The 19,249-nt window shown below is 43.6% G+C and overlaps 1 protein-coding gene and 47 non-coding genes across 48 annotated transcripts in view; 2 read left to right on the top strand and 46 right to left on the bottom strand.

Annotated features, from left to right (window-relative positions):
• Positions 1-19,249, top strand: part of LOC137491081 (uncharacterized) — a 554,517-nt gene that overhangs the window by 176,541 nt on the left and 358,727 nt on the right. The gene's annotated exons all lie outside the window — the stretch shown is intronic.
• LOC148682977 (5S ribosomal RNA) lies at positions 16-134 on the bottom strand. Its single transcript, XR_015944278.1, has one exon. It is a non-coding gene; the product is annotated as a 5S ribosomal RNA (ribosomal RNA).
• On the bottom strand, positions 193-311 carry LOC148682978 (5S ribosomal RNA). Its single transcript, XR_015944279.1, has one exon. It is a non-coding gene; the product is annotated as a 5S ribosomal RNA (ribosomal RNA).
• On the bottom strand, positions 370-488 carry LOC148682979 (5S ribosomal RNA). The gene has a single exon (XR_015944280.1). It is a non-coding gene; the product is annotated as a 5S ribosomal RNA (ribosomal RNA).
• Positions 547-665, bottom strand: LOC148682980 (5S ribosomal RNA). The gene has a single exon (XR_015944282.1). It is a non-coding gene; the product is annotated as a 5S ribosomal RNA (ribosomal RNA).
• Positions 724-842, bottom strand: LOC148682981 (5S ribosomal RNA). The gene has a single exon (XR_015944283.1). It is a non-coding gene; the product is annotated as a 5S ribosomal RNA (ribosomal RNA).
• Positions 901-1,019, bottom strand: LOC148682982 (5S ribosomal RNA). The gene has a single exon (XR_015944284.1). It is a non-coding gene; the product is annotated as a 5S ribosomal RNA (ribosomal RNA).
• On the bottom strand, positions 1,078-1,196 carry LOC148682983 (5S ribosomal RNA). Its single transcript, XR_015944285.1, has one exon. It is a non-coding gene; the product is annotated as a 5S ribosomal RNA (ribosomal RNA).
• LOC148682984 (5S ribosomal RNA) lies at positions 1,255-1,373 on the bottom strand. The gene has a single exon (XR_015944286.1). It is a non-coding gene; the product is annotated as a 5S ribosomal RNA (ribosomal RNA).
• On the bottom strand, positions 1,432-1,550 carry LOC148682985 (5S ribosomal RNA). Its single transcript, XR_015944287.1, has one exon. It is a non-coding gene; the product is annotated as a 5S ribosomal RNA (ribosomal RNA).
• On the bottom strand, positions 1,609-1,727 carry LOC148682986 (5S ribosomal RNA). The gene has a single exon (XR_015944288.1). It is a non-coding gene; the product is annotated as a 5S ribosomal RNA (ribosomal RNA).
• LOC148682987 (5S ribosomal RNA) lies at positions 1,786-1,904 on the bottom strand. Its single transcript, XR_015944289.1, has one exon. It is a non-coding gene; the product is annotated as a 5S ribosomal RNA (ribosomal RNA).
• On the bottom strand, positions 1,963-2,081 carry LOC148682988 (5S ribosomal RNA). Its single transcript, XR_015944290.1, has one exon. It is a non-coding gene; the product is annotated as a 5S ribosomal RNA (ribosomal RNA).
• On the bottom strand, positions 2,140-2,258 carry LOC148682989 (5S ribosomal RNA). Its single transcript, XR_015944291.1, has one exon. It is a non-coding gene; the product is annotated as a 5S ribosomal RNA (ribosomal RNA).
• LOC148682990 (5S ribosomal RNA) lies at positions 2,317-2,435 on the bottom strand. Its single transcript, XR_015944293.1, has one exon. It is a non-coding gene; the product is annotated as a 5S ribosomal RNA (ribosomal RNA).
• Positions 2,494-2,612, bottom strand: LOC148682991 (5S ribosomal RNA). Its single transcript, XR_015944294.1, has one exon. It is a non-coding gene; the product is annotated as a 5S ribosomal RNA (ribosomal RNA).
• On the bottom strand, positions 2,671-2,789 carry LOC148682992 (5S ribosomal RNA). The gene has a single exon (XR_015944295.1). It is a non-coding gene; the product is annotated as a 5S ribosomal RNA (ribosomal RNA).
• LOC148682993 (5S ribosomal RNA) lies at positions 2,848-2,966 on the bottom strand. The gene has a single exon (XR_015944296.1). It is a non-coding gene; the product is annotated as a 5S ribosomal RNA (ribosomal RNA).
• Positions 3,025-3,143, bottom strand: LOC148682994 (5S ribosomal RNA). The gene has a single exon (XR_015944297.1). It is a non-coding gene; the product is annotated as a 5S ribosomal RNA (ribosomal RNA).
• Positions 3,202-3,320, bottom strand: LOC148682995 (5S ribosomal RNA). Its single transcript, XR_015944298.1, has one exon. It is a non-coding gene; the product is annotated as a 5S ribosomal RNA (ribosomal RNA).
• LOC148682996 (5S ribosomal RNA) lies at positions 3,379-3,497 on the bottom strand. Its single transcript, XR_015944299.1, has one exon. It is a non-coding gene; the product is annotated as a 5S ribosomal RNA (ribosomal RNA).
• Positions 3,556-3,674, bottom strand: LOC141382719 (5S ribosomal RNA). Its single transcript, XR_015487282.1, has one exon. It is a non-coding gene; the product is annotated as a 5S ribosomal RNA (ribosomal RNA).
• LOC141382720 (5S ribosomal RNA) lies at positions 3,733-3,851 on the bottom strand. Its single transcript, XR_015487283.1, has one exon. It is a non-coding gene; the product is annotated as a 5S ribosomal RNA (ribosomal RNA).
• On the bottom strand, positions 3,910-4,028 carry LOC137492079 (5S ribosomal RNA). Its single transcript, XR_015487284.1, has one exon. It is a non-coding gene; the product is annotated as a 5S ribosomal RNA (ribosomal RNA).
• LOC141383769 (5S ribosomal RNA) lies at positions 4,087-4,205 on the bottom strand. Its single transcript, XR_015489396.2, has one exon. It is a non-coding gene; the product is annotated as a 5S ribosomal RNA (ribosomal RNA).
• Positions 4,264-4,382, bottom strand: LOC141382721 (5S ribosomal RNA). The gene has a single exon (XR_015487285.1). It is a non-coding gene; the product is annotated as a 5S ribosomal RNA (ribosomal RNA).
• LOC141382722 (5S ribosomal RNA) lies at positions 4,441-4,559 on the bottom strand. The gene has a single exon (XR_015487286.1). It is a non-coding gene; the product is annotated as a 5S ribosomal RNA (ribosomal RNA).
• Positions 4,618-4,736, bottom strand: LOC141382723 (5S ribosomal RNA). Its single transcript, XR_015487287.1, has one exon. It is a non-coding gene; the product is annotated as a 5S ribosomal RNA (ribosomal RNA).
• On the bottom strand, positions 4,795-4,913 carry LOC141383447 (5S ribosomal RNA). Its single transcript, XR_015488784.2, has one exon. It is a non-coding gene; the product is annotated as a 5S ribosomal RNA (ribosomal RNA).
• Positions 4,972-5,090, bottom strand: LOC141382724 (5S ribosomal RNA). The gene has a single exon (XR_015487288.1). It is a non-coding gene; the product is annotated as a 5S ribosomal RNA (ribosomal RNA).
• On the bottom strand, positions 5,149-5,267 carry LOC141382725 (5S ribosomal RNA). The gene has a single exon (XR_015487289.1). It is a non-coding gene; the product is annotated as a 5S ribosomal RNA (ribosomal RNA).
• LOC141383448 (5S ribosomal RNA) lies at positions 5,326-5,444 on the bottom strand. Its single transcript, XR_015488785.2, has one exon. It is a non-coding gene; the product is annotated as a 5S ribosomal RNA (ribosomal RNA).
• Positions 5,503-5,621, bottom strand: LOC141382726 (5S ribosomal RNA). The gene has a single exon (XR_015487290.1). It is a non-coding gene; the product is annotated as a 5S ribosomal RNA (ribosomal RNA).
• On the bottom strand, positions 5,680-5,798 carry LOC141382727 (5S ribosomal RNA). Its single transcript, XR_015487292.1, has one exon. It is a non-coding gene; the product is annotated as a 5S ribosomal RNA (ribosomal RNA).
• On the bottom strand, positions 5,857-5,975 carry LOC141382728 (5S ribosomal RNA). The gene has a single exon (XR_015487293.1). It is a non-coding gene; the product is annotated as a 5S ribosomal RNA (ribosomal RNA).
• Positions 6,034-6,152, bottom strand: LOC141382729 (5S ribosomal RNA). The gene has a single exon (XR_015487294.1). It is a non-coding gene; the product is annotated as a 5S ribosomal RNA (ribosomal RNA).
• LOC141383449 (5S ribosomal RNA) lies at positions 6,211-6,329 on the bottom strand. The gene has a single exon (XR_015488786.1). It is a non-coding gene; the product is annotated as a 5S ribosomal RNA (ribosomal RNA).
• LOC141382730 (5S ribosomal RNA) lies at positions 6,388-6,506 on the bottom strand. The gene has a single exon (XR_015487295.1). It is a non-coding gene; the product is annotated as a 5S ribosomal RNA (ribosomal RNA).
• Positions 6,565-6,683, bottom strand: LOC141382731 (5S ribosomal RNA). Its single transcript, XR_015487296.1, has one exon. It is a non-coding gene; the product is annotated as a 5S ribosomal RNA (ribosomal RNA).
• On the bottom strand, positions 6,742-6,860 carry LOC141382732 (5S ribosomal RNA). Its single transcript, XR_015487297.1, has one exon. It is a non-coding gene; the product is annotated as a 5S ribosomal RNA (ribosomal RNA).
• Positions 6,919-7,037, bottom strand: LOC141382733 (5S ribosomal RNA). The gene has a single exon (XR_015487298.1). It is a non-coding gene; the product is annotated as a 5S ribosomal RNA (ribosomal RNA).
• LOC141382734 (5S ribosomal RNA) lies at positions 7,096-7,214 on the bottom strand. Its single transcript, XR_015487299.1, has one exon. It is a non-coding gene; the product is annotated as a 5S ribosomal RNA (ribosomal RNA).
• On the bottom strand, positions 7,273-7,391 carry LOC141383881 (5S ribosomal RNA). Its single transcript, XR_015489647.1, has one exon. It is a non-coding gene; the product is annotated as a 5S ribosomal RNA (ribosomal RNA).
• On the bottom strand, positions 14,668-14,740 carry trnav-cac (transfer RNA valine (anticodon CAC)). The gene has a single exon. It is a non-coding gene; the product is annotated as a tRNA-Val (tRNA).
• Positions 14,845-14,917, bottom strand: trnav-uac (transfer RNA valine (anticodon UAC)). Its single transcript has one exon. It is a non-coding gene; the product is annotated as a tRNA-Val (tRNA).
• trnav-cac (transfer RNA valine (anticodon CAC)) lies at positions 17,330-17,402 on the bottom strand. Its single transcript has one exon. It is a non-coding gene; the product is annotated as a tRNA-Val (tRNA).
• trnav-aac (transfer RNA valine (anticodon AAC)) lies at positions 17,507-17,579 on the bottom strand. The gene has a single exon. It is a non-coding gene; the product is annotated as a tRNA-Val (tRNA).
• Positions 18,907-18,989, top strand: trnal-cag (transfer RNA leucine (anticodon CAG)). Its single transcript has one exon. It is a non-coding gene; the product is annotated as a tRNA-Leu (tRNA).

The raw sequence follows: 19,249 nt of genomic DNA on the forward strand, positions 1-19,249 counted from the left end.
TGAAGCACTTCGAAAAGCTTACAGCACCTGGTATTCCCAGGCGGTCTCCCATCCAAGTACTAACCAGGCCCGACCCTGCTTTACTTCCGAGTTCAGATGAGATCGGGCATTTCCAGGGTGGTATGGCCGTAAGCGAAAGAGGATGTCAAGCGTTGGCTATTTAAATCAGCTGCCAAATGAAGCACTTCGAAAAGCTTACAGCACCTGGTATTCCCAGGCGGTCTCCCATCCAAGTACTAACCAGGCCCGACCCTGCTTTACTTCCGAGTTCAGATGAGATCGGGCATTTCCAGGGTGGTATGGCCGTAAGCGAAAGAGGATGTCAAGCGTTGGCTATTTAAATCAGCTGCCAAATGAAGCACTTCGAAAAGCTTACAGCACCTGGTATTCCCAGGCGGTCTCCCATCCAAGTACTAACCAGGCCCGACCCTGCTTTACTTCCGAGTTCAGATGAGATCGGGCATTTCCAGGGTGGTATGGCCGTAAGCGAAAGAGGATGTCAAGCGTTGGCTATTTAAATCAGCTGCCAAATGAAGCACTTCGAAAAGCTTACAGCACCTGGTATTCCCAGGCGGTCTCCCATCCAAGTACTAACCAGGCCCGACCCTGCTTTACTTCCGAGTTCAGATGAGATCGGGCATTTCCAGGGTGGTATGGCCGTAAGCGAAAGAGGATGTCAAGCGTTGGCTATTTAAATCAGCTGCCAAATGAAGCACTTCGAAAAGCTTACAGCACCTGGTATTCCCAGGCGGTCTCCCATCCAAGTACTAACCAGGCCCGACCCTGCTTTACTTCCGAGTTCAGATGAGATCGGGCATTTCCAGGGTGGTATGGCCGTAAGCGAAAGAGGATGTCAAGCGTTGGCTATTTAAATCAGCTGCCAAATGAAGCACTTCGAAAAGCTTACAGCACCTGGTATTCCCAGGCGGTCTCCCATCCAAGTACTAACCAGGCCCGACCCTGCTTTACTTCCGAGTTCAGATGAGATCGGGCATTTCCAGGGTGGTATGGCCGTAAGCGAAAGAGGATGTCAAGCGTTGGCTATTTAAATCAGCTGCCAAATGAAGCACTTCGAAAAGCTTACAGCACCTGGTATTCCCAGGCGGTCTCCCATCCAAGTACTAACCAGGCCCGACCCTGCTTTACTTCCGAGTTCAGATGAGATCGGGCATTTCCAGGGTGGTATGGCCGTAAGCGAAAGAGGATGTCAAGCGTTGGCTATTTAAATCAGCTGCCAAATGAAGCACTTCGAAAAGCTTACAGCACCTGGTATTCCCAGGCGGTCTCCCATCCAAGTACTAACCAGGCCCGACCCTGCTTTACTTCCGAGTTCAGATGAGATCGGGCATTTCCAGGGTGGTATGGCCGTAAGCGAAAGAGGATGTCAAGCGTTGGCTATTTAAATCAGCTGCCAAATGAAGCACTTCGAAAAGCTTACAGCACCTGGTATTCCCAGGCGGTCTCCCATCCAAGTACTAACCAGGCCCGACCCTGCTTTACTTCCGAGTTCAGATGAGATCGGGCATTTCCAGGGTGGTATGGCCGTAAGCGAAAGAGGATGTCAAGCGTTGGCTATTTAAATCAGCTGCCAAATGAAGCACTTCGAAAAGCTTACAGCACCTGGTATTCCCAGGCGGTCTCCCATCCAAGTACTAACCAGGCCCGACCCTGCTTTACTTCCGAGTTCAGATGAGATCGGGCATTTCCAGGGTGGTATGGCCGTAAGCGAAAGAGGATGTCAAGCGTTGGCTATTTAAATCAGCTGCCAAATGAAGCACTTCGAAAAGCTTACAGCACCTGGTATTCCCAGGCGGTCTCCCATCCAAGTACTAACCAGGCCCGACCCTGCTTTACTTCCGAGTTCAGATGAGATCGGGCATTTCCAGGGTGGTATGGCCGTAAGCGAAAGAGGATGTCAAGCGTTGGCTATTTAAATCAGCTGCCAAATGAAGCACTTCGAAAAGCTTACAGCACCTGGTATTCCCAGGCGGTCTCCCATCCAAGTACTAACCAGGCCCGACCCTGCTTTACTTCCGAGTTCAGATGAGATCGGGCATTTCCAGGGTGGTATGGCCGTAAGCGAAAGAGGATGTCAAGCGTTGGCTATTTAAATCAGCTGCCAAATGAAGCACTTCGAAAAGCTTACAGCACCTGGTATTCCCAGGCGGTCTCCCATCCAAGTACTAACCAGGCCCGACCCTGCTTTACTTCCGAGTTCAGATGAGATCGGGCATTTCCAGGGTGGTATGGCCGTAAGCGAAAGAGGATGTCAAGCGTTGGCTATTTAAATCAGCTGCCAAATGAAGCACTTCGAAAAGCTTACAGCACCTGGTATTCCCAGGCGGTCTCCCATCCAAGTACTAACCAGGCCCGACCCTGCTTTACTTCCGAGTTCAGATGAGATCGGGCATTTCCAGGGTGGTATGGCCGTAAGCGAAAGAGGATGTCAAGCGTTGGCTATTTAAATCAGCTGCCAAATGAAGCACTTCGAAAAGCTTACAGCACCTGGTATTCCCAGGCGGTCTCCCATCCAAGTACTAACCAGGCCCGACCCTGCTTTACTTCCGAGTTCAGATGAGATCGGGCATTTCCAGGGTGGTATGGCCGTAAGCGAAAGAGGATGTCAAGCGTTGGCTATTTAAATCAGCTGCCAAATGAAGCACTTCGAAAAGCTTACAGCACCTGGTATTCCCAGGCGGTCTCCCATCCAAGTACTAACCAGGCCCGACCCTGCTTTACTTCCGAGTTCAGATGAGATCGGGCATTTCCAGGGTGGTATGGCCGTAAGCGAAAGAGGATGTCAAGCGTTGGCTATTTAAATCAGCTGCCAAATGAAGCACTTCGAAAAGCTTACAGCACCTGGTATTCCCAGGCGGTCTCCCATCCAAGTACTAACCAGGCCCGACCCTGCTTTACTTCCGAGTTCAGATGAGATCGGGCATTTCCAGGGTGGTATGGCCGTAAGCGAAAGAGGATGTCAAGCGTTGGCTATTTAAATCAGCTGCCAAATGAAGCACTTCGAAAAGCTTACAGCACCTGGTATTCCCAGGCGGTCTCCCATCCAAGTACTAACCAGGCCCGACCCTGCTTTACTTCCGAGTTCAGATGAGATCGGGCATTTCCAGGGTGGTATGGCCGTAAGCGAAAGAGGATGTCAAGCGTTGGCTATTTAAATCAGCTGCCAAATGAAGCACTTCGAAAAGCTTACAGCACCTGGTATTCCCAGGCGGTCTCCCATCCAAGTACTAACCAGGCCCGACCCTGCTTTACTTCCGAGTTCAGATGAGATCGGGCATTTCCAGGGTGGTATGGCCGTAAGCGAAAGAGGATGTCAAGCGTTGGCTATTTAAATCAGCTGCCAAATGAAGCACTTCGAAAAGCTTACAGCACCTGGTATTCCCAGGCGGTCTCCCATCCAAGTACTAACCAGGCCCGACCCTGCTTTACTTCCGAGTTCAGATGAGATCGGGCATTTCCAGGGTGGTATGGCCGTAAGCGAAAGAGGATGTCAAGCGTTGGCTATTTAAATCAGCTGCCAAATGAAGCACTTCGAAAAGCTTACAGCACCTGGTATTCCCAGGCGGTCTCCCATCCAAGTACTAACCAGGCCCGACCCTGCTTTACTTCCGAGTTCAGATGAGATCGGGCATTTCCAGGGTGGTATGGCCGTAAGCGAAAGAGGATGTCAAGCGTTGGCTATTTAAATCAGCTGCCAAATGAAGCACTTCGAAAAGCTTACAGCACCTGGTATTCCCAGGCGGTCTCCCATCCAAGTACTAACCAGGCCCGACCCTGCTTTACTTCCGAGTTCAGATGAGATCGGGCATTTCCAGGGTGGTATGGCCGTAAGCGAAAGAGGATGTCAAGCGTTGGCTATTTAAATCAGCTGCCAAATGAAGCACTTCGAAAAGCTTACAGCACCTGGTATTCCCAGGCGGTCTCCCATCCAAGTACTAACCAGGCCCGACCCTGCTTTACTTCCGAGTTCAGATGAGATCGGGCATTTCCAGGGTGGTATGGCCGTAAGCGAAAGAGGATGTCAAGCGTTGGCTATTTAAATCAGCTGCCAAATGAAGCACTTCGAAAAGCTTACAGCACCTGGTATTCCCAGGCGGTCTCCCATCCAAGTACTAACCAGGCCCGACCCTGCTTTACTTCCGAGTTCAGATGAGATCGGGCATTTCCAGGGTGGTATGGCCGTAAGCGAAAGAGGATGTCAAGCGTTGGCTATTTAAATCAGCTGCCAAATGAAGCACTTCGAAAAGCTTACAGCACCTGGTATTCCCAGGCGGTCTCCCATCCAAGTACTAACCAGGCCCGACCCTGCTTTACTTCCGAGTTCAGATGAGATCGGGCATTTCCAGGGTGGTATGGCCGTAAGCGAAAGAGGATGTCAAGCGTTGGCTATTTAAATCAGCTGCCAAATGAAGCACTTCGAAAAGCTTACAGCACCTGGTATTCCCAGGCGGTCTCCCATCCAAGTACTAACCAGGCCCGACCCTGCTTTACTTCCGAGTTCAGATGAGATCGGGCATTTCCAGGGTGGTATGGCCGTAAGCGAAAGAGGATGTCAAGCGTTGGCTATTTAAATCAGCTGCCAAATGAAGCACTTCGAAAAGCTTACAGCACCTGGTATTCCCAGGCGGTCTCCCATCCAAGTACTAACCAGGCCCGACCCTGCTTTACTTCCGAGTTCAGATGAGATCGGGCATTTCCAGGGTGGTATGGCCGTAAGCGAAAGAGGATGTCAAGCGTTGGCTATTTAAATCAGCTGCCAAATGAAGCACTTCGAAAAGCTTACAGCACCTGGTATTCCCAGGCGGTCTCCCATCCAAGTACTAACCAGGCCCGACCCTGCTTTACTTCCGAGTTCAGATGAGATCGGGCATTTCCAGGGTGGTATGGCCGTAAGCGAAAGAGGATGTCAAGCGTTGGCTATTTAAATCAGCTGCCAAATGAAGCACTTCGAAAAGCTTACAGCACCTGGTATTCCCAGGCGGTCTCCCATCCAAGTACTAACCAGGCCCGACCCTGCTTTACTTCCGAGTTCAGATGAGATCGGGCATTTCCAGGGTGGTATGGCCGTAAGCGAAAGAGGATGTCAAGCGTTGGCTATTTAAATCAGCTGCCAAATGAAGCACTTCGAAAAGCTTACAGCACCTGGTATTCCCAGGCGGTCTCCCATCCAAGTACTAACCAGGCCCGACCCTGCTTTACTTCCGAGTTCAGATGAGATCGGGCATTTCCAGGGTGGTATGGCCGTAAGCGAAAGAGGATGTCAAGCGTTGGCTATTTAAATCAGCTGCCAAATGAAGCACTTCGAAAAGCTTACAGCACCTGGTATTCCCAGGCGGTCTCCCATCCAAGTACTAACCAGGCCCGACCCTGCTTTACTTCCGAGTTCAGATGAGATCGGGCATTTCCAGGGTGGTATGGCCGTAAGCGAAAGAGGATGTCAAGCGTTGGCTATTTAAATCAGCTGCCAAATGAAGCACTTCGAAAAGCTTACAGCACCTGGTATTCCCAGGCGGTCTCCCATCCAAGTACTAACCAGGCCCGACCCTGCTTTACTTCCGAGTTCAGATGAGATCGGGCATTTCCAGGGTGGTATGGCCGTAAGCGAAAGAGGATGTCAAGCGTTGGCTATTTAAATCAGCTGCCAAATGAAGCACTTCGAAAAGCTTACAGCACCTGGTATTCCCAGGCGGTCTCCCATCCAAGTACTAACCAGGCCCGACCCTGCTTTACTTCCGAGTTCAGATGAGATCGGGCATTTCCAGGGTGGTATGGCCGTAAGCGAAAGAGGATGTCAAGCGTTGGCTATTTAAATCAGCTGCCAAATGAAGCACTTCGAAAAGCTTACAGCACCTGGTATTCCCAGGCGGTCTCCCATCCAAGTACTAACCAGGCCCGACCCTGCTTTACTTCCGAGTTCAGATGAGATCGGGCATTTCCAGGGTGGTATGGCCGTAAGCGAAAGAGGATGTCAAGCGTTGGCTATTTAAATCAGCTGCCAAATGAAGCACTTCGAAAAGCTTACAGCACCTGGTATTCCCAGGCGGTCTCCCATCCAAGTACTAACCAGGCCCGACCCTGCTTTACTTCCGAGTTCAGATGAGATCGGGCATTTCCAGGGTGGTATGGCCGTAAGCGAAAGAGGATGTCAAGCGTTGGCTATTTAAATCAGCTGCCAAATGAAGCACTTCGAAAAGCTTACAGCACCTGGTATTCCCAGGCGGTCTCCCATCCAAGTACTAACCAGGCCCGACCCTGCTTTACTTCCGAGTTCAGATGAGATCAGGCATTTCCAGGGTGGTATGGCCGTAAGCGAAAGAGGATGTCAAGCGTTGGCTATTTAAATCAGCTGCCAAATGAAGCACTTCGAAAAGCTTACAGCACCTGGTATTCCCAGGCGGTCTCCCATCCAAGTACTAACCAGGCCCGACCCTGCTTTACTTCCGAGTTCAGATGAGATCGGGCATTTCCAGGGTGGTATGGCCGTAAGCGAAAGAGGATGTCAAGCGTTGGCTATTTAAATCAGCTGCCAAATGAAGCACTTCGAAAAGCTTACAGCACCTGGTATTCCCAGGCGGTCTCCCATCCAAGTACTAACCAGGCCCGACCCTGCTTTACTTCCGAGTTCAGATGAGATCGGGCATTTCCAGGGTGGTATGGCCGTAAGCGAAAGAGGATGTCAAGCGTTGGCTATTTAAATCAGCTGCCAAATGAAGCACTTCGAAAAGCTTACAGCACCTGGTATTCCCAGGCGGTCTCCCATCCAAGTACTAACCAGGCCCGACCCTGCTTTACTTCCGAGTTCAGATGAGATCGGGCATTTCCAGGGTGGTATGGCCGTAAGCGAAAGAGGATGTCAAGCGTTGGCTATTTAAATCAGCTGCCAAATGAAGCACTTCGAAAAGCTTACAGCACCTGGTATTCCCAGGCGGTCTCCCATCCAAGTACTAACCAGGCCCGACCCTGCTTTACTTCCGAGTTCAGATGAGATCGGGCATTTCCAGGGTGGTATGGCCGTAAGCGAAAGAGGATGTCAAGCGTTGGCTATTTAAATCAGCTGCCAAATGAAGCACTTCGAAAAGCTTACAGCACCTGGTATTCCCAGGCGGTCTCCCATCCAAGTACTAACCAGGCCCGACCCTGCTTTACTTCCGAGTTCAGATGAGATCGGGCATTTCCAGGGTGGTATGGCCGTAAGCGAAAGAGGATGTCAAGCGTTGGCTATTTAAATCAGCTGCCAAATGAAGCACTTCGAAAAGCTTACAGCACCTGGTATTCCCAGGCGGTCTCCCATCCAAGTACTAACCAGGCCCGACCCTGCTTTACTTCAGAGTTTAGATGAGATCGGGCATTTGCAGGGTGGTATGGCCGTAAGCGAAAGAGGATGTCAAGCGTTGGCTATTTAAATCAGCTGCCAAATGAAGCACTTCGAAAAGCTTACAGCACCTGGTATTCCCAGGCGGTCTCCCATCCAAGTACTAACCAGGCCCGACCCTGCTTTACTTCCGAGTTCAGATGAGATCGGGCATTTCTTTTTTTTTTTTTTTTTTTTTTTTTTCGAAAAGCTTACAGCACCTGGTATTCCCAGGCGGTCTCCCATCCAAGTACTAACCAGGCCCAACCCTGCTTTACTTCCGAGTTCAGATGAGATCGGGCATTTCTTTTTTTTTTTTTTTTTTTTATTAAAAAATATTCACATTACATTAACATTTAAATACTTCAAGAAATTTCACAAAACAAATACATTAAAATAAACATTCTTCATAAAATAACATCCTCTTTGGGCATTTTCCACTTTAAACCACTTAAAACATTATACACTTCATCATTAAACACGTCATAAAAGCTTGGTAACATGTCTTCTCCTTTAAAATACCAGTACAGTCTTTCTATGTATCTTTCCATTTTTCGTTTTAGTACATTCCACACATTTAAAACAACTTTTGCCTGCTTTGCTACATTTCTTCTTTCCCACACACATTTTTTAATCATCATTATGAGAAGATTTACAAACTTTTTGTTTTTGTTTTCCATATTCCATCCGAACATCACAAGAGTATTCCATTCCAATTGTTCTTCATCCCAATCTTTCAATAAATCTTTTAGCATTTTTTGGCATTTCATGTAAAAACATTCTAATTCTTTACAGTATAAAAACAGGTGTAAAATTCCTTCATCTTCTTGAAAACATACCTTACATGTTGCATTTGGTTCTCTCTGTATCTTTGTTAAAATGCACTCAGTAAAAATTGCCTTGTGTCTTATAAAATATTCAAAACATTCCAATCTTGTTTCTATTATTTTCCCTCTCATGTTTTTCCATATATTTTCCTTTTTCACACTATTCAATCTTTGTACCCAAAAGTTATTTGCTATAGGTTCTTGAAATACACTATCTCTAAAATACACATAAAAGTCTTTCAGTAAACAATCTTTAAAATCACAAAGCTTTCCTTTTAAATTGACATGTATGATTTTTTCATTCCCACATTCTTCCATATTTTCTATTCTTGTAATCCATTCTTTTGGTATGGCACCTTTGACCGTTTCAAGTTTATTTTCTATTTCCTTTACACTGTATTCCTCTTTAGCTTCTTCCATTAAGTCTACTATATATTGCTTAGTTAAAAATCCCTTTTTGAATTCATAAAGAACATCCCTTATTCTTAAAATCCCGACATCCATCCATTTTTTAAAAAATAGTTCCTTCCCTTCTTTTAAAATACTTTTATTTAAAAACAAAGGTTGGTTTAACAAGTTTTCTCTTCCCTTTACTTGGTAAAATACTCCATCTAAAAATTTCCCCCATGCACTTAAAATTTCTTGATAAAACCCTGGTAACTTTTCCGTCATCCAGTTTTTAGTTTTTAACCAAAGAATGTCTTCTCCTAAGTTAAAATTGCCAACTTTGTTTAAAAAATATTTCATAACCTTTTTCCATTCTGTTGAGTTCTCCTCTTGTAAAAGCTTTTTAACTATTTTGACTCTAAGACAATTCTTCCTTTGTTTAATATCCATCAATCCTATCCCTCCTTCTTCTGTTGCTCCTATTATTGTATTGTACGCAACTCTTGGGGGTTTCCCCTCCCATAAAAAATCTTGAACACACTTTTTCAATCTCTCTTCTATCCAACATGGCATTTCTGTTACATATAATTTATACCATAGCTTTGATGTCATTAAAACATTTAATATTAAGGCTTTCCCCTTTAAACAAAGTTCTCTCATCCTCCAAAAATTTAATCTTGATTCTATTCCTCTTATTAGATCATCCCACATATTTTCTGTTGCTTTTCTTTCATTTTTACCAATTAAAATTCCTAAAATTTTCAGTTCTTCTACTTCTCTAAATTGAAAACAATCTGTTAAAATATCTGCTTTACCAAACCTCATATATTGTGTTTTATTTTCATTTATTTTACTTCCTGTTCCCTTACAAAACTCCTGTACTCTTTTCATGGCTTCTTTTACACTCTTTTTTTCCTTCACTATTATTGTTGTATCATCAGCATACTGGTATATTTTTCCTTCATCCTCCTCTTCTTCTATTTTTATTCCTTTAATTTTAGTTTCTTGTTTTATTGCTAACCCTAAAGGTTCTGCGACTAGGGAATATAATAGCGCTGAAATAGGACATCCTTGTCTAATCGATCTTGTAATTTTAAAACAATCTGTTAAAAAACCATTACATTTTACTTTTGTTAAAGCCCCTTTATATAAAATTTTAATCCAATTAATAAAATTCTCTCCAAATCCAAATGTTTTGAGTACATCAAATAAGTAAGTATGTTCGACTCTGTCAAAAGCCTTTTCAAAATCTACACTAATTAAAAAACCATTCATCTTCTTTTCTTGTATATAGTCTATTGTGCTTTTAATGCTCATTGTTACATCTGCAATATCTCTCCCTTTTATTGCATATGCTTGGTTTGATTTAATTAATTTAGGCATTACTTCCTTTAATCTATTCGCTAAAACTTTTGCTAAAATCTTTAAATCTGTATTTAACATTGTTATTGGTCTATAATTTTGTAATTCAGTTTTTGCTCCTTTTCTTTTATACATTAACTTCATTAATCCCATCCCCATTCTTTCATTCATCTCTTTACATTTAAAAATTTCTTTAAAAACTTCTTTAAGTATTCCTTTTAAAATATCTTTAAAAACAATATAAAATTCATTTCCTATTCCATCTATACCTGGACTTTTCTTTTTATTTCGTTGATTTATTGCACTTTCAATCTCTTCTTCATCTATATCTCTGTCACATTCTTTGTTGTCATCTTTTTCTAATTTTACTTTTATATAATTTAGAATCTTCCTTTCTTTTTCTTCATCAATACCTTTTGCTTCAAAAAGATCTTCATAAAAATGTTTGATTTCTTCTAGTATTTCTATGTTTCCTTTCGCAATTTTTCCATTTCTCCCTTTAATTTCCTTTAGTATTCCTGCTTTACCTCTTTGCTTCTCTAAATCAAAAAAGAATTTCGTGCATTTTTCCCCTTCTACTGTGTATTTAGATCTGCTCCTCAACATTGCCCCCTTATATTTGTCTTCTTCTAAATCTCTTAATTTTTGCTCTATTTCTTTGATTTTTTCAATATCTTTATTTTCTTTGTTTAATTCTTTTTCTAAGGATTTTTTAACTTCATTTTCTGTATTCTTTTTACATCTTTGTAGTACTGCGCAATATTTGATTGTGTATTTTCTTATTTGGTATTTTGTGTTTTCCCACCATATCCTTTTATCTTCATCATACATTCTATTTTCTTTTTCTTTCTCTATTATTTCTTTGACTTTTTGAACATAATCTTCATTTTTTAAAATGGTTGTGTTTAAAATCCAAGTTCCTGGTCCTTTTTGTATGTTATCTACATTCACTTTAAAATGCAAGAGCTTATGATCACTAAAACTGTTCTCTTCATACTGTACGTTTTCTATAAAATTCTCAATATTCCTAGTACATAATATAAAATCTATTCTTGTTTGACATATAAAATCTCCAACTATTTGTCTCCTTGAAAACTCTCTTTTTTCTTTGTTATTTTCCCTCCATATGTCTATTAAATTATTTTCTTTTATTAGCTCCTTTAGTTCTTTCCTTGCTGTGTCAGATTTAAAAACCATTCCATCTGCCATGTCTTGTTTATTAAAAACTGTATTAAAATCTCCTACCATTATTATTTTTTTATATCTCTCAATTACCTTATTTAAAATCTTAAAAAACTCTTTTTTATCTTTCTCTTCCGTTGGTGCATGTATATTGGCTATAATCATTTCTTGTCCTTCATAGTTTACTTCTATCACTAAACACTTTCCATTGTTGTCTTTATACACGATTTGTTTAATATTTAAAACATCTTTTTTTATTAAAAATGCCACCCCTCTTCCAGATTTGCCATCACCATTGTTATATAAGATATCCCCCTCCCACTTCTTTTTAAAATCTTCCATTACATAATCTTTCCAGTTTGTTTCTTGTAATACTATCATGTCCTTATTTTTACATTTTTCTCTTATTTTCTCAAATTTCCCTTTTTCCATCATACCTCTTGAATTAAAAGATACACATTTTAAATCCATTAAAAGAAATAAAAATAAAATTAAAAACCTAAAAATCATTATTACTCATCATCTCCCTTAATTTCCTTTAACACTTCATATCTGTTCATGTTTTTCATTCTTGTAGTCAATTTTCTCTTTGTACTTTCTAGATTAGGTTTAATCTTTAATGTCCTTCTTCGAATTGTTCTTCTCTCCTCTCTGTCCATTTTAATTTCTTTTTCTCTTCCAATTTCATTACTTTTTTCTTCATTTCTTTGTCCAGTCTTCACCTCATTGTCTCCACACATCTGAGAATTGTCCATTGTTTCCATTTCTATGTTTTCATTATCCTCTTCTTCTCTTTTTTCCTTTTCTTTGAAAAGCGTTTGCCTCTCCCTTTCTTCCAATATCAGTCTTTCATTTGCTTCATTTTGCATTTTTCCTCTCTCTTCTTCATGTCTTTCTTCACAAAAAATGTCATCTTCATTATTCATCTTATGCATTTTCTTATCCTCTTGAATTTCTTTTCCATTTTGTATCTCTTTCGGTAAGTCTTTTGGTTGTAAAACTCCTGCTTGTTCTTCTCCTTCATTTTGTTCTACATTGTTTACTTTATGCACTTGCCTGCTTATCTGGTTTCTCTCTTCTCCTTCCTCTGCCTCCATCCAACATGCACATTTTGCTAAAATTTGGAGGCATTCCGGGCATTTAATTGCATCACAGTTTCTTGCAAAATGTCCTCTTTCTTCGCACTTAAAGCACCTAAAGTCTGGGCAGTCTTTCATCACATGCTCCGGGCTCATACACAGCCTACAAGTCTTAACTTGGTGGCTGTGCATCACCCGGAAATATTGTGGTCCTTCTACCGTTTCAAACTTCGTGCTATATGGAAGCGAAGCCACCTCCTTGGGAAACCGTGTCTTTATGAACCTTGTCCTGTCCTCAATCTCAGTGCCCGGATATGTCCTCCTTTTAATTTTTGATAAGGGGCTAACACCCCATCCATCCAATTTTTCTAATATTAAACTATCCTCCAGATAAACAGGCAAGTGCATAAAGAAGACAACGTAGTCTCTGTTTTGTAACATTTTAACATCACAGTTCTCTTCATTTATTGTTAGTCCATCAATCAGTTTGTCACAAGTTTCTTCCTCTTCTAAAGTTATTTCATATTCTTTGTCCTTTCTCGACCTTATTGCCAAAATTCTCCCATGTCCACATTTTTCTGTTAACGCCTTAATAATGTCTGAAACTCTCACCTCTTTTACTTTGTCCACGTTTAGTATTACAGTTGCTTCCTTCAAGTACTTCTTTCCTCTCCTTTCATGTTGTCTTTCCTGTTGTTGATTTTCTTGTCATTCCATGTTAGCCATGTTTGTTTCTCCTCCTCGTGCTGTGTTGTTTCCCATCTGTTTTCCCTCTCGTACTCCCGTGTCGTCTCCTCTTTGCTTTTCACCATCCATCTCTGTGTTATTTTCTCCTCTTGTTTTGCCCGAAAGTCCAGTGAATTTGTCCTTTGTGCTTTCCATTGTCCCAAAAAAATCCAAGCAAAAAAGGTGAATAACCACCTTCCAGCTAGCACATGTGCTGCTGTCAGGTGGTTTAAACTCCAAAAATAAAAAATAATAACTCCTTAAACTATATTAAACACCCAAAAAAATAAAAAATAAAACAACAAAAGAAAGGGAGAGCCTTTCTCTCCCGTCTGCAGCCTTTCACTTCCTGTTTTCACACTAACTCCCTGTAGCGCACTCAAGGTGGTGTAGCCGTAAGCAATGACAGCTGTCAAGTGTTGGCTATTGAAACTAGGCGCAGCCCCAGGAGGCGAGCACAGCTTAGCTGCCTGCTGCGCCAATGAGCTGGACAGCCGGAGCTGGGCAAGCTGTGAAACGCCAGATTCCATGTCACGGTACTGCGGTGTGGCTCCCAGGAGACAGCTCCTGCCAAGTTCGCATGTCAGGATGGCCGAGCAGTCTAAGGCGCTGCGTTCAGGTTGCAGTCTCCCCTGGAGGCGTGGGTTCGAATCCCACTTTTGACAAACTGAACCTGTGGCAGTGCGTTCAGGCTGAAGTCTTTAACTCTCTGCCCCCATGTCCGAATGATACAGTAACACTGACAAGGTGCCGTATCACGCGGGCTTTAATGCAAGTGCACCGAAAGGGGATAAAAAGAATTGTTCTGGGATGGCGTTGGTTTGCAGATGCATTTTTTCGTCAAATCCTCGTACAACGTCAAATCATGACATTTGACAGATCCACGCCCTAGTATCGTGGATCATCCAGGGAGCAGAGAACCGATTGAGAATGTGCGTAAAAGCAAATCTGAATGTTTCCGCCCAGTTTCTAACAGGAGACCCTCCGCTTGTAAAGCCATCGTGATAACCACAGGAGCCTCCGGTTAGGGTGAGAGCACTGTCTTGTGGTGCCATCGCAGAGAGACTGAAAGTCACTTTCCACAATGTTTTCATTCAATGTTCTACGCTGGTGGAATCACCTTCCCATTCCCACTCGGATTAGGGATACACTGGTATCCTTCAAACGACAGCTAACACCCATCTTTTCAGAGCACACCCGAACCCAAGGGGAATATCCCTCTCCCTAAAGAAAACGAAACTCCTACTCCAGCACTAAATTCTCTGAGCACAAACAAATTACTTGGGATAAATAGCCCTTTTTCGTATGCATTGCCTCGTCTTGTTGAATACCTCCACTATTGTATGTCGCTTTGGACAAAAGTGTCCGCTAATTGTATGCTTCCGCCCAGTTTCGAACAGGAGACCTTTAGTGTGTAATGCAAACATGATAAACACTACACTACGAAAACCAATAGGCTAGTGCTGCTTCAAGTATTTATAGTCTTTTTTTTTATAGGGCTGTCTTGTACGGTCTGCACCGTGGAGGGCCAGCAAACGCACTGGCCACCTGCTCATGCACAACACAAAGCTAAAAGAAATCAGATTCTACGCAAGTTTGCGACACCGCGAGGGGAGGTAAACACTGAGATGAATTCAAACTTCTAGCCTCACACCGCTCTGCAGAAAGAATGTTTTTAGTGAACGTCAGTACTCAACAGAAGCATGATTTGACAATTGTCATAAAAGCCAGAGGTTGTTTCCGCCCAGTTTCGAACTGGGGACCTTTCGCGTGTGAGGCGAACGTGATAACCACTACACTACGGAAACCTTCAGGCAGAACAAGCAGATAACCCATTTTGATTGGGTGCCTGTTGACGATCATTGCTGGGGGCGCAGTGGATGCTATTATTTTCTCGCCAAAAGAAGAGCACTGTTTCTGCTCAGTTTCGAACCGAGGACCTTTCGCGTGTAAGGCGAACAAGATGACCACTACACTACAGAAACCCCACAAACGCTTTCGCCAGCGAAGTTAGGCCTGCAAGGATAAAACAAGGTGTACGCGTTTGTCAATCAAGAGGACAAAGCCAACTCAGCGTGACAAGCTCCCTGCAGGTATTAGGGCCAATTTACAATCCGGGCCCAACACAGCTGTACAGGTCTTTGCGAAATGTCCCCTTTCGTCACATTTGAAGCACCTGAATTCTGGGCATTCCTTCATCACATTTTCTGAGCTCATGCATAGTCGACAGGTTTTTACCTGATTGGTGTGCATGACTCTAAAGTGCTGTGGCCCTTCCGCCGTCTCGATTTTGGTGCTGTATGGTAAGGAGACCATCTCTTCTGGAAATCTGTTTTTTACAAACCTTGTTCCATCTTCTATGTTTGTGCCAGGATACAATCTTCTTTTAATTTTAGATATGGGGAAAACTCCCCATCCCTCTAGCTTGCTTAAAATTTCTTCATCAGCTAGGTAAACAGGCAGATTCTTGAACGAAACAACATAGTCTCTGTTTTGTAACCTCCGTACTTCAGATTTCACTCCTTGAATTGTCAATCCATTGTCTATTAAAATTTTGGTGTCATCTTCAGTCTCCACTGTTACTTCCTCCTCCCTTGTTTGTTTGGGTCTCAACGCCAGAATTCTTCCTTCTCCATTCAGCTCCGTGACTGATTTGATTATATCAAATCTTCTTGCATCTTTTACATTTTCTACTTCTACAGTTACTGTTGCTTCCTTTGTGCATACTCTTCTTTGTATCTCTTGCTTATCCTTACCTTTTTCACCTCTTCGTTGGCCGGGCTCTTCATTTAATTTATCTCTTTGTCTGTTGTCAAGTCCATTTTCTTTATCTCTTCGTCTATTATCCAGCCTATTTTCTTTATCCTTTCATGCAAGTCCCTCCATTTCCATGTCGTTGCCGGGGAATCTGTCCATGATTAAAAATAAAACACTACATAACCACCCTTCAGTCAGCAAAATGCTGCTGTTAGGTGGTTTTTAAAGACAAAAACAAAACAAACAAACAAAAACACTCAAGGTCAATAAACAAAAAGGTAGACAAACAAAATGGGGAGAGCCTTTCTCTCCTTACTGCTGCCAACTCACTTAGGGCCTGTTTGCTCTATAGCGCCCTCAGGGTGGTGTGGCCGTAAGCATTGACAGCTGTCAAGTGTTGGCTATTGAAACTAGGCGCAGCCCCAGGAGGCGAGCACAGCTTAGCTGCCTGCTGCGCCAATGAGCTGGACAGCCGGAGCTGGGCAAGCTGTGAAACGCCAGATTCCATGTCACGGTACTGCGGTGTGGCTGCCAGGAGACAGGTCCTGCCAAGTTCGCATGTCAGGATGGCCGAGCGGTCTAAGGCGCTGCGTTCAGGATTAAGTCTTTAACTCTCTGCCTCCATGTCCGAATGATACAGTAACACTGACAAGGCGCCGCATCACGCGGGCTTTAATGCAAGTGCACCGAAAGGGGATAAAAAGAATTGTTCTGGGATGGCGTTGGTTTGCAGAGGCATTTTTTCGTCAAATCCTCGTACAACGTCAAATCATGACATTTGACAGATCCACGCCCTAGTATCGTGGATCATCCAGGGAGCAGAGAGCCGATTGAGAATGTGCGTAAAAGCAAATCTGAATGTTTCCGCCCAGTTGCTAACAGGAGACCCTCCGCTTGTAAAGCCATCGTGATAACCACAGGAGCCTCCGGTTAGGGTGAGAGCACTGTCTTGTGGTGCCAGCGCAGAGAGACGGAAAGTCACTTTCCACAATGTTTTCATTCAATGTTCTACGCTGGTGGAATCACCTTCCCATTCCCAGTCGGATTACGGATACACTGGTGTCCTTCAAACGACAGCTAACACCCATCTCTTCAGAGTACACCCGAACCCCGGTGAATTTCCCTCTCTCTAAAGAAAACGAAACTCCTACTCCAGCACTAAATTCTCTGAGCACAAACAAATTACTTGGAATAAATAGCCCTTTTTCGTATGCATTGCCTCGTCTTGTTGAATACCTCCACTATTGTATGTCGCTTTGGACAAAAGTGTCCGCTAATTGTATGCTTCCGCCCAGTTTCGAACAGGAGACCTTTAGCGTGTAATGCAAACATGATAAACACTACACTACGGAAACCAATAGGCCAGTGCTGCTTCAAGTATTTATAGTCTTTTTTTTTATAGAGCTGTCTTGTACGGTCTGCACCGTGAAGGGCCAGCAAACGCACTGGCCACCTGCTCATGCACAACACAAAGCTAAAAGAAATCAGATTCTACGCAAGTTTGCGACACCGCGAGGGGCGGTAAACACTGAGCTGAATTCAAACTTCTAGCCTCACACCGCTCTGCAGAAAGAATGTTTTCAGTGAACGTCAGTACTCAACAGAAGCCTGATTTGACAATTGTCATAAAAGCCAGAGGTTGTTTCCGCCCAGTTTCGAACTGGGGACCTTTCGCGTGTGAGGCGAACGTGATAACCACTACACTACGGAAACCTTCAGGCAAATCGAGCTAATAACCCTTTTTGATTGGGTGCCTGTCGACGATCATTGCTGGTGCGGCAGTGGATGCTATTATTTTCTCGCCAAAAGAAGAGCACTGTTTCTGCTCGGTTTCGAACCGAGGACCTTTCGCGTGTTAGGCGAACGTGATGACCACTACACTACAGAAACCCCACAAGTGCTTTCACCAGCGAAGTTAGGCCTGCAAGGATAAAACAAGGCGTACGCGTTGGTCAATCGAGCGGACAAAGCCAACTCAGCGTGACAAGCTCCCTGCAGGTATTAGGGCCAATTTACAATCCGGGCCCGACACAGCTGTACAGGTCCTTGCGAAATGTCCCTTTTCGTCTCATTTGAAGCAGCTGAATTCTGGGCGTTCCTTCATCACATTTTATGAGCTCATGCATAGTCGACTGGTTTTGACCTGATTGGTGTGCATGACTCTAAAGTGCTGTGGCGCTTCCGCCGTCTCGATTTTGGTACTGTATGGTAAGGAGACCATCTCTTCCGGAAATCTGTTTTTTACAAACCTTGTTCCATCTTCTATGTTTGTGCCAGGATACAATCTTCTTTTAATTTTAGATATGGGGAAAACTGCCCTATCTCTCTAGCTTGCTTAAAATTTCTTCATTTGCTAGGTAAACAGGCAGATGCTTGAACGAAACAACATAGTCTCTGTTTTGTAACCTCCGTACTTCAGATTTCACTCCTTTAATTGTCAATCCATTGTCTATTAAAATTTCGGTGTCATCTTCAGTCTCCATTGTTACTTCATACTCCCTTGGTTTGTTTGGGTCTCACCGCCAGCATTCTTCCTTCTCCAATCAGCTCCGTGACTGCTTTGGTTATATCGAATCTTCTTGCATCTTTTACATTTTCTACTTCTACAGTTACTGTTGCTTCCTTTGTGCATACTCTTCTTTGTACCTCTTGCTTATCCTTACCTTTCTCACCTCTTCGTTGGCCGGGCTCTTCATTTTATTTATCTCTTTGTCTGTTGTCAAGTCCATTTTCTTTACCTCTTCGTCTATTATCCAGCCCATTTTCTTTATCCTTTCTTGCAAGTCCCTTCATTTCCATGTCGTTGCCGGGGAATCTGTCCTTGATTAAAAATAAAACACACTACATAACCACCCTTCAGTCAGCAAAATGCTGCTGTTAGGTGGTTTTTAAAGACAAAAAGAAAACAAACAAACAAAAACACTCAAGGTCAATAAACAAAAAGGTAGACAAACAAAATGGGGAGAGCCTTTCTCTCCTTACTGCTGCCAACTCACTTCCTGTTTGCTCTATAGCCCCCTCAGGGTGGTGTGGCCGTAAGCAATGACAGCTGTCAAGTGTTGGCTATTGAAACTAGGCGCAGCCCCAGGAGGCGAGCACAGATTAGCTGCCTGCAGCGCCAATGAGTGAGAACAGACGGAGCTGGGCAAGCTGTGAAGCACCAGATTCCATGTACTGCGGTGTGGCTCCCAGGAGACAGCTCCTGCCAAGCTTGCATGTCAGGATGGCCGAGCGGTCTAAGGCGCTGCGTTCAGGTCGCAGTCTCCCCTGGAGGCGTGGGTTCGAATCCCACTTCTGACAAACCGAGCCTGCGGCAGTGCGCTCAGGCTGAATTCTTTAACTCTCTGCCCCCATGTCCGAATGATACAGTAACACTGACAAAGTGCCGCATCACGCGGGCTTTTATGCAAGTGCACTGAAAGGGGATCAAAAGAATTGTCCTGGGATAGTGTTGCTTTTTAAGGTTTGCAGGGCATTTTTTTCGTCAAATCCTCGTACAACGTCAAGTCATGACATTTGACAGATCCATGCCCTTGTATCGTGGATCATCCAGTGAGCAG

This window comes from Danio rerio, chromosome 4 (assembly GCF_052040795.2).
Source record: "Danio rerio strain M-AB ecotype USA chromosome 4, GRCz13ab, whole genome shotgun sequence".
NCBI classification, from domain to species: domain Eukaryota; kingdom Metazoa; phylum Chordata; class Actinopteri; order Cypriniformes; family Danionidae; genus Danio; species Danio rerio.